At 39.0% G+C, this 11,203-nt stretch overlaps 1 pseudogene; it reads left to right on the top strand.

Moving 5' to 3' along the window:
- Positions 1-441: 441 nt before the first annotated feature.
- Positions 442-2,833, top strand: LOC105811826 (annotated as a pseudogene).
- The last annotated feature ends 8,370 nt before the right edge of the window (positions 2,834-11,203 follow it).

The raw sequence follows: 11,203 nt of genomic DNA on the forward strand, positions 1-11,203 counted from the left end.
ACTGAGGTATATGACAACTAATCCCGTCTGCCCAGTCTCTCCCCATATTTGGTTCAATGATAATCCAATCCCTTATAAAAATCCAAAGAATGAGACACAAAAGAATGAGACTCCATTTGGTTTTATAGCCAACCAATCAAAATTAAAGCCTCCATGCTCCCTTTCTCTGATTTATCTTCCAAGGAGGATTTAGCAATCTTGATGAAACAGCCACTAACTTAGATTTCATCTGATTTAAGAGTCTCCATATAGCTCTCAAGTGGCAAAGATATATGATTTTTAGCGATTCATTCTTAAAGAAAAAAATACACTGTGAAAGAATTTGAGGCCATTTTTGGAAACTGGCAGCTGCCTCAGTGGTCAAACAGGTGCTTGTGACAGGGTAAACGCACTCTCTTTTGATGCCAGATGTTTGGGCCTTACCTATAAGACCAGGGGAAAATGGCCTTGCTATGCTACACCTGGGGCTGTGGTCAGTGCTTCACTCCGTGGGCCAATTCCAATGATGCTTGCACAGACTACCAAGGTGTCCCAGTCTTTTATGAAGCATTAAAGGGTTGGTCTTGCTCTAAGAGAACAACTGATTGTTCTGATTTCTTTTTTTATTATAAATTAATAATTTCTATAGATGACTGCATTTAATCTTTTTGTAAATAATCCAAAAAGTGAATGACTAGAACTACGTAACTTGAGTCCAATTTAAAACGTTGAATTTAAATGCTATCAGAATTCCCTACTATACATTTTTTTCCTCTTTTTTTTTTTTTTCAGCATATTATGGGGGTAAAAATTTTTAGGTTACATATATTGTCCTCACCCCCACCGCAAGTCAGAGCTTCAAGCGTGTCCATCCCCCAGACCGTGCGCATCACACTCATTATGTATGTATATACCCATCTCCTCCTCCCCCCTCCCATCTGCCCGACGCCTGATAAATGTTATTCCTATCTGTGCACTTAGGTGTTGATCAGTGAAACCAATTTGATGGTGAGTACATGTGGTGCTTATTTTTTCATTCTTGGGATACTTCACTTAGTAGAATGGGTTCCAGCTCTATCCAGGAAAATACAAGAGGTGCTACATCACCATTGTTTCTTATAGCTGAATAGTACTCCGTGGTATATATATACTACATTGTATTAATCCACTCATGTATTGATGGGCACTTGGGTTGTTTCCACATCTTTGCAATTGTGAATTGTGCTGCTATAAACATTCGAGTGCAGATGTCTTTTTTATAGAATGTCTTTTAAGCATTGTAGGCTGTACAAAAAGTAGACAGAATAATGAGAAGTTACCAAGCCAGTCAAACCTGAAGTCCAGACTGTCGAGAAGAAAGAACTATCTGAATTGAAACGCAAATTTCAGGAGCACATAATTCAAGCCCCTAAACTAGTAGAAGCAATAAAAAGGCTGAGCCCAGATGAACCAATGACAAATTTGGACTTAAAAATATCTGTCTCCCTAAAACAAGCACTTGATAAATTGTCATCAGGGAATGAAAAAGATAAGAAAGAAAAAAGATGAAATTAGGATTGAGACTTCATGTAAAAATGGAGGGTATTCAAAAATTGGAACCCAAAGATACTAGGGTCTACAGAGTCTAAAGAAAGTCTGTGTATACCATTCCGGAGTGTCTACTGTCCACAAGGGCATGAAATACTGGAGCTGTTGTAGAAGAAAAACTTGCAATTTTAACACGTTCTGAGCTCAAGAGGCCTGTACAGCAAGGAAACACATGTGGATTAAAAAGGATACTGGTCAGAGAAATACAAATTAAAACCACAGTGAGATGCCACCTGATTCTAATTAGAATGGCCATTATTAAAAAGTCAAAAAATAATAGATGTTGGTGCAGATGTTGTGAAAAGGGAAAATTTATACACTCTTGGTGGAAATGGAGATTAGTACAACTTCTATGGAGATATGGTATGGAAATTTCTCAAAGAGCTAAAAGTGGATCTACTATTCGATCCTGCAATCCCACTGCTGGGTATCTACCCAAAGGAAAGAAATCCTTGTATCAGAAAGATACCTGCATTCATAGGTTTATTGCAGCACAATTCACAATTGCAAAGATATGGAATCAACTGCCCATCGACTGATGAGTGGATAAAGAAAATGTGGTATATACATATACCATGGAGTATTACTCAGCTATAAGAAAGAATGAAATAATGTCTTTTGCAACAACTTGGATGGAACTGGAGGCCTTTATCCAAAGTGAATTAACTCAGGAACAGAAAAGTAAATGACACAGATTTTCACTTATAAATGGGAGCTAAACTATGGTTATCTAAGCACACATGGAATGGTATAATGGACATTGGAAACTGAAAGGAGGAAGGGTGTGAGGGATAAAAAAAGTATCTATGGGGTACAATGTACAGTATTCAGATGATGGGTACAAAAGCCCAGACTTCACCATCATACAATACATGTGGTAGAATTCAACTGGCACCCCTAACTCTATTAAAATTTTTAAAAAGCAGGGGAAGGATGCTGGAAGCAAAGTTGTTCCATGTGGAAATGCCTGGCATCAGACAGAGAGGGAAGCCACCATTTCAGGATATTCTAAAAATTCACTTCCAGAACTTAGTTGATTAGAAGTAAATAGTACATTGTTAAATGTGCATGTTGTGTTTGAAGGAGAGAAAGAATTTCACCAAAATGCAAAATTATGGTGTGTGATTGATGTCAAGTGAAGTTACGTAACTATGACTGCAACAAAGATTGAGATCACCCAGAGAAAGCTGAATTTAGACAATGGACGACTCTTGAACTGCTTGCCACCAAAAAGCAGGAAAAACAAAAAGAAGATATAACAGATTAAGTAGGAAAGCGAAAACAGAAAAAAGCTATTACCTATTTCAGAATTCTCAATAACGTGTGGTGACGTGGCTTACAGCTCACTGCTGTAAGCTTTTGTTTTGTTGTTGTGTTGTGGTTGAATCTGGCATTGCAGGGTCATCATTAGATTCTTAAAAGCCAAAGTCAGTTTATCTTTTTGTGCCTCCCATCTTCCTTTCAAGTTACGTTAGATTGATTATTCATTTCTCCTCACTGACACAATCACAGTTGTGGCCTGCACTTAAAGCAGCTAGAAATAGCTCATAAACAGAACTGTAGTATTTCTTAGCATAATGTTAAGCAGGAAAAAAAAGGAACATTTGTTTTTGTCATATCTCTCTCTATTATCCCATAATTCGTAAAGCAAGATGAAATGTCAAATTTTTAATCATTTTTTTCATGGATTTGTGTTCTTATAATACTTGAAAATCTTGAGGAAGTGATGAAGCTGTCCGTGTGTTGTTTTTTCCACGTCAGATGGTTCTTTTTTCTAGAAGGATTAATTGTAGGGTGATGTAGTAAGTAGTTAAAGGGAAATATATGCATTGGCTAACAAACTACAATTTGTTTACAACTAATTGAATTTTAAAATTACATTAATACTTATATTACTTTGCCAAGCAATATGATTTAAGAGTAGAGTAAACATAACTAAGATTACAGAGGTATCAATTTGGTTAAAATTCACCATTTCATAAGACTAAGCAATAATGTTAAAAAATCTCTTTCCTGATATCTAGGTGTCTTCATTTGGTGTTATAACTAAATTGTACCTGTTAACAGCCTGAACAGTCTTAAAATTTTTAATTAGTTACTTATAAAAAGAAATTATCTATATCTGGCCTCCCAGATGGAAAACTATCTTTATAAAACTATAGACTTAAAGGTTTGTGGAAATACATGAGGGTATCAGATAACCAAATATATGAACTTTGCTTTATGACAACTATCTGTTCCATGTTAAATAAAATGAATAGCTTAATTCTCAAAAAAAATTTTTGATAGTGCTTGAAGTGAAAGTCATGCTGCTGCTAACTGATGGAGGATGTACCCCGCCAGTACCCCGCCTCGTCCCTTTTCTTTTCTTTTTTTTTTTTTTGAGACAGAGTCTCACTCTGTTGCCTGGGCTAGAGTGAGTGCCGTGGTGTTAGCCTAGCTCACAGCAACCTCAAACTCCTGGGCTCAAGCAATCCTCCTGCCTCAGCCTCCCGAGTAGCTGGGACTACAGGCATGTGCCACCATGCCCGGCTAATTTTTTCTGTATATATATATTTAGTTTTCCAGATCATTTCTTTCTATTTTTTAGTAGAGACAGGGTCTCACTCTTGCTCAGGCTGGTCTCGAACTCCTGACCTTGAGCGATCCACCCGCCTTGGCCTCCTAGAGTGCTAGGATTACAGGCATGAGCCACCGCGCCCGGACTCCCTTTTCTTATTGACGTGTGCCTCCTAAAACCTTGCTCCCTCCCATTTCATTCATGTGAGCAGCTGTGTTTAGCCGTGTTTGCTAAAGCTGAGATGTCATGATGATGGATCACAACCAGACACTCCATTCAGGACTAGATGACTGTGATCTGTCATTACGTACAAATTTCTTTGTTGCTGGAACCAGGAGAAATAAATAAGGAAGATGAAACTGTACACTGTTTTATGTCCTGTTTTAACTAAACAAACACGTAGCCCCATTAGAAGCAGGGTCAGACATCATCGGGTTCAATGTGGCCAGTGCGCTGTGAGCCAGCTGAGGCCCCTCCAAGCCCTGCTTTCCTCTGGGTTTTCAGATGCATGGTGACATCTAAAGAACACCTAAGACCATCTGACTTAAACTCTATTTCATATTTGTTCACTTTGTGCTTGAATCCTAGACCTGCTCCTTATCTCCCCAAACTCACCTGGATCTGAATCCAAAGATGGTTCCTTGGATTCGTTTCAGATGATGTCACTTCATTCTCCAGCAGAAGCCCTGGGGAAACTCTCACTATGTCTACTTTACCTCCAGTGAATATCAGATCAGATTTCACTGCATAATAATTAGAATGACTTTATCAGTTTTATTAAAGCTGTAAATTTTGTTTTTAAAACCTGCCAAAGTCTGTGCTTCCAGACTCCTCTAAGAGAAAATTAACTTTTTTCTCCTTTCTCTGCTTAGTCCTCCAGGCAATCAGACCAACAGGATGCTCCAGATAGAACATGCATGGGAATTGTCCTATGATTCAAGATAGCAGAGTGACATTTCTGTTGATTCTGTCTGGATTCACACTTGGCACAATGCTGTAGCTCAAAGAGAAAAACTACACATCTAAGATCTGCAAGCCAGGCAAGGTTATTAGAGGCTCTGATCTCACAGACATGTAATAGCTACTTTGAATTGCTTGACCTCATCTACCTGGGAACCTCAAAAAAGTGCCTTCTGTTCTCACTCCTTGTTATGACCTCCTCCACCCTCTGTATAGCGTGATCTGACTTCAGCTGGGCCTAGACTCTCCATTGGCTCTCTCCTCCCACATCCCTTGCAGGAATAAGCAGTCAGACAGTGCTGTCTCCTGAACACAGAGAGTACCTTCACATCATTGAACTTTTGCTTTGAATATTCCATCCAACTAAATTGTCTTTATCTTCTTTTCTGGTCTCTTAAGGACCTACAGCTCTTTTAAGGACCAGGTGAAATACATTTGTTTCTGCCGGGCGTGGTGGCTCACACCTGTAATCCTAGCACTCTGGGAGGCCGAGGCAGGAGGATTGCTTGAGCTCAGGAGTTCCAGACCAGCCTGAGCAAGAGCAAGACCCCGTCTCTACTAAAAATAGAAAGAAATTAGCCAAACAACTAAAAACAGAAAAAAAATTAGCCGGGCATGGTGGCGAGTGCCTGTAGTCCCAGCTACTCGGGAGGCTGAGGCAGGAAGATCACTTGAGCCCAGGAGTTTGAGGTTACTGTGAGCTAGGCTGATGCCACGGCACTCTAGCTCAGGCAAGAGAGTGAGAATCTGTCTTAAAAAAAAAAAAAAAATACTCTTGTTTCAGTCTCCCCAGTTATCTAATCACCCTTCCTCCTTTCTCCATACTCGCTTAGCACTTGGTATCTCTTTTCCTTGTCTATCTCCCTCCCTACATCAAATGCTCATTGTTATCCTGATCCTCTGAGCACCCTTCTTAGTCTCTCCAGTACTAGGTGTACAGAATAAATTGCTGAAAAAGCTCACATTAGAATGAAAGGAAGAGATGATGAGTTATAAAGTGAAGCATAGAGTTTGTGTATGGATTACAGAGCTGAAAAAGACATGAAGGTTAAGAAGTTTGGCACATGTTCTGGAATAAACCGAACAACAATGATTGTATCACACTAATGCCCTGAGGCTGCCGCACCCACATGGCACCCACGGATTTAATATTTTATTTACTCGCTTATCCAATCAGCACCCTTTGGCAAGCTGAGGCCATTTTATAAGATCTGAACAATGTGTTTATCAAATTCCTGGCATTAGGAAACTATATTTCTAAAACCAAAAATAAAATTCAAAAGATTCACTCACACTTGCATTTTCCAATATTATAAAAGCAGTAGGACAAAGATCAGAAGATTGGACCACTGATAAAGATGGGAACACTGGTGACAAAGATACTTCCTTTTTCCTTCTCAGTTGTAAATGACAATACTGGGACAAAGACCATGGGGTGTATGTCTTGTCGACCTGTGTTTCCTTAGCACTTAGAACACTACCTTGGACATGCCAGGTCTTAAGTATAAGTAGAATAAATGATAGAAAATCAGTCAGCAGGTGCACATGCACAATAAGCCATGCTTTCCGAGTCGTACTCAGAAAGTAGCACTGAGGGCAGAGATGTTGCCTGTGTTGTTCACTGTCATGTATTAGAGCTTAGAGTATGCCTGCCAGGTGCTCAATAAATACTTGTCAGGTAAGTGATTAAATGGAACCAGATCTTGGAGGTTCTTAAAATCTGGTTAAACTTTGGACTCCACCTTAATATCAATCAGAAGTCATTAAAAGGTTTTAAGCCAGAAAGTTACATGATTGGATTTCAGTTTAAAAGACCTTGCCAGCAGCAGAACAAGGAAGAGTGAAATGGAATGCTGGAGGAAGGTTAGGAGGCTAATACTCCATCTAGGAGAGACAACACCACCACACACCAGGGTGGTGGCGGCAGGGTTGGAGAACTGAGGACTGATGTGACAAAGTTTTAGAAGGAAAACTTTATTAAAAATGGTTCTTGATTGGGTATGAGGGGCAAGGTAGAGAGGTATAGAGCAAATACCAGCGAGCAGCTGAGAACACTGTGGATGCTGGAGCTGTTGATTCGATGCAGAAAAGGCAGAAGAGGAGCGGGTTTTACAAGGAAAACTAGATTTGTTTTTTTATGTGTGTTGAACTTATGAGAAATTTGATCCCAGTAGAGATATCCAGTAGATAATTGATTACTCAGGTGAGGAGCTTAGGAGGGAGGTCTCACCTAGAAATGAAAGCATAGTTCAGTGGTTGCAAACTGCTAGCCCATAGGACAAATCTTGCCCAACAGGCTTTTTTAACAGCATTTTTTCTTTTTTTTCTTTTTTTAGACAGAGTCTTGCTCTGTCACCCTGTGTAGACTACAGTGGCATCAGCCTACTTCACAGCCATCTCAAACTCCTGGGCTCAAGCCATCCTCCTGCCTTAGCCTCCCAAGTAGCTGGGACTACAGGCATGAGCCACCACCCCTGGCTAATGTTCTTTCTTTTTACTAGAGACAGGTCTTGCTCTTGCTCAGGCTGGTTTCGAACTCCTGAGCTCAAGCAATCCTCCCACCTCGGCCTCTCACAGTGCTAGGATTACAGGCGTGAGCCACTGTGCCTAGCCTAACAGCATTTTTTAAATTTTTATGTCAGCTTAAAACTTTTAAAAACAAGAAGAATTCATATTTAAAAATCCATATTTTCAGCTTCTCTTTAAAAAGTTGAAGATCTAATAAAGTTAAACCTACATTCCCTCAAGCTAGCAAAGACTGAGGGCTGAGAATTGGCTGTCCCCTTACATGGGGAATGTTCTCTTCAGATCACCATAGAACCCTCATTCCATGCTGTCTACCCCACACCCAGGGCTCCAGGGACCACTGTCATCATGTTTGTATGATTGTTCTTAGGGCAGAGCAACAAAATGTGAAATCCTTCCTATGCTATCTCTATTGACAGTGGGAAAATAAAAACTGCTAAGAGGATTGAGTATTTCAAGGGAAAAAAATTCTTACACTTACCCCACATCTTCATTGTGTTACCTATCTTGTTCCTAAAGGCATTTGACATTGTGACCTCTGACATAGTTTCGAAAGATAATTTGAGTTACTGCCGTAATACTAAGCTTTGAGTTTCATTGCCCAGAACCTCAGCAGCAGGTGGTTCTCTCTCAGAACGCTAACGTGGTCTGGGGGTTGAGTTCTGTTCTTCATTCATCATTTCCTTTGATGTCACTGCAAACTATTTTTACATCCTTGCTAAATTGGTGGTAAGTAATTGATTTACAATAAATGTATATGCATTGATAGTTTTCCGATGCTATCAATGATGAATGTAGATTAAACTGTTACTTGGTGAGATAAGTAGGAAAGCACAAATAGTAGGCTAAAATTAGGTCATGCTTATTTTAGTAATTACAGGACTTGGGAACCTATAAGAAATGTCATCTCTCTATGTGGCACGAACATGTTTACAGAATTCTAAAACCTCCGTAGGTGGAAGAATGAAGCCCTTCTTAAGTGAGGATGAAGTGCTGAATAGCTTCATTTAATAAAAACAAGCAAACAAGAACTTACTCTACTCGGGTTCAGGTTGTAATTCTGCCACGAACTTGCTGCCAGTCTTTGGATAAGTTAATTAACCTTTCTAAACTTTTCTATAAAATGAGGGCTAAACAATAGCTGAATAATCAACCTCTCAGAACTATGGGAGCTAATATGCAAAGTCCTTTACGAAAGCATATAACATTTTACAAATTTTAGTTGTCGTTCCACTTTCTGGAGATGACGAAAACGAACGGCATATACTGAACCCGCTTTGTGTTCAAGCCAATCTTTCATCAGCTGCCCTTTGGTTTATTAATACTACATTGACGGTTGAACTTGGTGGGAAAAGAAGAGCCTGTTCATAGGTGTTAGATAAGAAAATATTACAAAGAAAAGTGATTTTACATGGAACTGTCCTTTCTGAGGGTCACTTTTTGGTTTCCCTTGGCACCCTTTAATGCTGACTTTATTTCTACTATTTTGATACATTCTCCCGAAAAGTCTGCCCCTCAAAGGTTGGGAGTTTGTGCAGCTAAAAGATGAAAAGCAACAACTAACATTGCACATAAAGTACGTGCTGTCGCCCAGGTGATAGGAGTTGCAACAGTGCCCTCTTGTGAGAATGTTCTGTCAATGCACCTCACAGATGAATGGATGCAATGTGTGTTTAAAGGAGGATATTCTCAGCACTAATTTGAGGTGGTTACGTTCTGTATCTCTTTATTTTATAAGTGTAAGAAGCTGTAATATGTGCTAGTCTTTGACCATCATCATTCTCTTAACTTAACCAATAATGCAATCAGAGGCTGACTTTTATTATAGTATTTCTGGAATTTTCTTTGTACTCATGACTGTATCAGAAATTTGTTGCCATGAAACAAAAGTTTTTAAAATTATATTTCAATTTGAGTTTCATTTAAGTTTAATAAATACCTAAATATGAATCACCATATTTCTACGTTTTAGAGGAGATGGTAGGAACTAAGAATTATTGTATGCCCACCTGGTGCAAGGCAATGGACTTTATATAAGTTTTTTAAAATATAATTTAACTATTAAATCTATCAGATGTTAACTTCTCATTTTACTTAAGAGGAAACTGAGATTCTGAGAGACTATTACTCAAATTCATGAAATAAGAGATAAAGCTTAGATTCAATAAATCTTTGCATCCTACTAATATTTAAGCATTAAAAAGTAAATATATAAATGTATGTATGTATGTATATACACTATCTTTGTCCCCAGAAAATTTCATCATCTAAGGAGTGATAGCCAGTAAACCAAGAATCTTAGCACATTGTGTTGATTGATGTGTCTAAGGTACTTTGGAAGCGCTTGACCCAGACTGAGGAATTCAGGGATGGCTTCGTGATGGAGATGACCCCAGAGCTCACATATGAAGGATGAGTATAAGTTCACCAGGTGAAGTAGGAGGAAGGTAGAATGTTCCTTTCTCAAGCTAATCTCAAGCTAATCAAGCAAATCTGTTCTATTTTGTGATGATTGGTATTTTTTTTTTTTTTTTTTTTTTTTGAGACAGAGTCTGGCTCTGTTGCCCGGGTTAGAGTGCCGTGGCTTCAGCCTAGCTCACAGCAACTTCAAAGTCCTGGGCTCAAGCGATCCTCCTGCCTCAGCCTCCCAAGTAGCTGGGACTACAGACATGCGCCACCATGCCCGGCTAATTTTTTCTATATATATATTTTTAGTTGTCCAGATAATTTCTTTCTATTTTTAGTAGAGACGGGGTCTCGCTCTTGCTCAGGCTGGTCTCGAACTCCTGACCTCAAACGATCCACCCGCCTCGGCCTCCCAGAGTGCTAGGATTACAGGCGTGAGCCACCGCGCCCGGCCTGTGATGATTAGTATTAAGTGCATGTGCAGCTAATAAACCAAATTATGAATCTTTAAAAGGTCAAAAGTTTGTTTCCCTCTTACATAAGAGAAAACCAGTGATGGATAAACTATGGCTGTTATGGCAAATCTGTGGTGTCATTAGGAACCAGGTTCCTGTCTTTCTGTTCCACTATCCAAGCTTATGACTTTCAGTTTAAGATGCCTCCTGAAAGTTCTGGAGCTCCAGCCACCCTCTGTGTAGTGGTAAAAAGGAGGAAAAGAAAGAGAAACAAAAAAGGACACTAACACTGAGTCTGCATCCTTTTAGACATCGTCTTGTAAGTCTCAAGCACTAAATCCATTCTCATCTTATTGGCCCAAACATAGACATATAGCCATACCTAGTTGCAGGGGTGGCTGGAAATGTCTTTTATTATGTACTCCAACGTGTAAAATTAAAAAGCAGGGTTTCATTACTAAGGAGGAAGATGAGAATAAATGAATGGACAAACAGCTTCTCCCAGACTCCAAATCCCAAGATTCCACAAACTAGTATTGTCTAGGGTAGAATTTCTTAGGGAATTAATAAAAGAGAATCAATGAATTAGAATAAATAAAAATCAAAGGAGAAGAAATATTTTTCAATGATCAAATGAAATATTACAACAAAGAAAAATTATAATATGTTTATATTTGTTTCTCTTCCAAACAATAAGAGCAATATTGAGCACTGGAAGTATATTTGCCTA

This window comes from Propithecus coquereli, unplaced genomic scaffold, assembly GCF_000956105.1.
Source record: "Propithecus coquereli isolate 6110/MARCELLA unplaced genomic scaffold, Pcoq_1.0 Scaffold240, whole genome shotgun sequence".
In the NCBI taxonomy this organism is placed as follows: domain Eukaryota; kingdom Metazoa; phylum Chordata; class Mammalia; order Primates; family Indriidae; genus Propithecus; species Propithecus coquereli.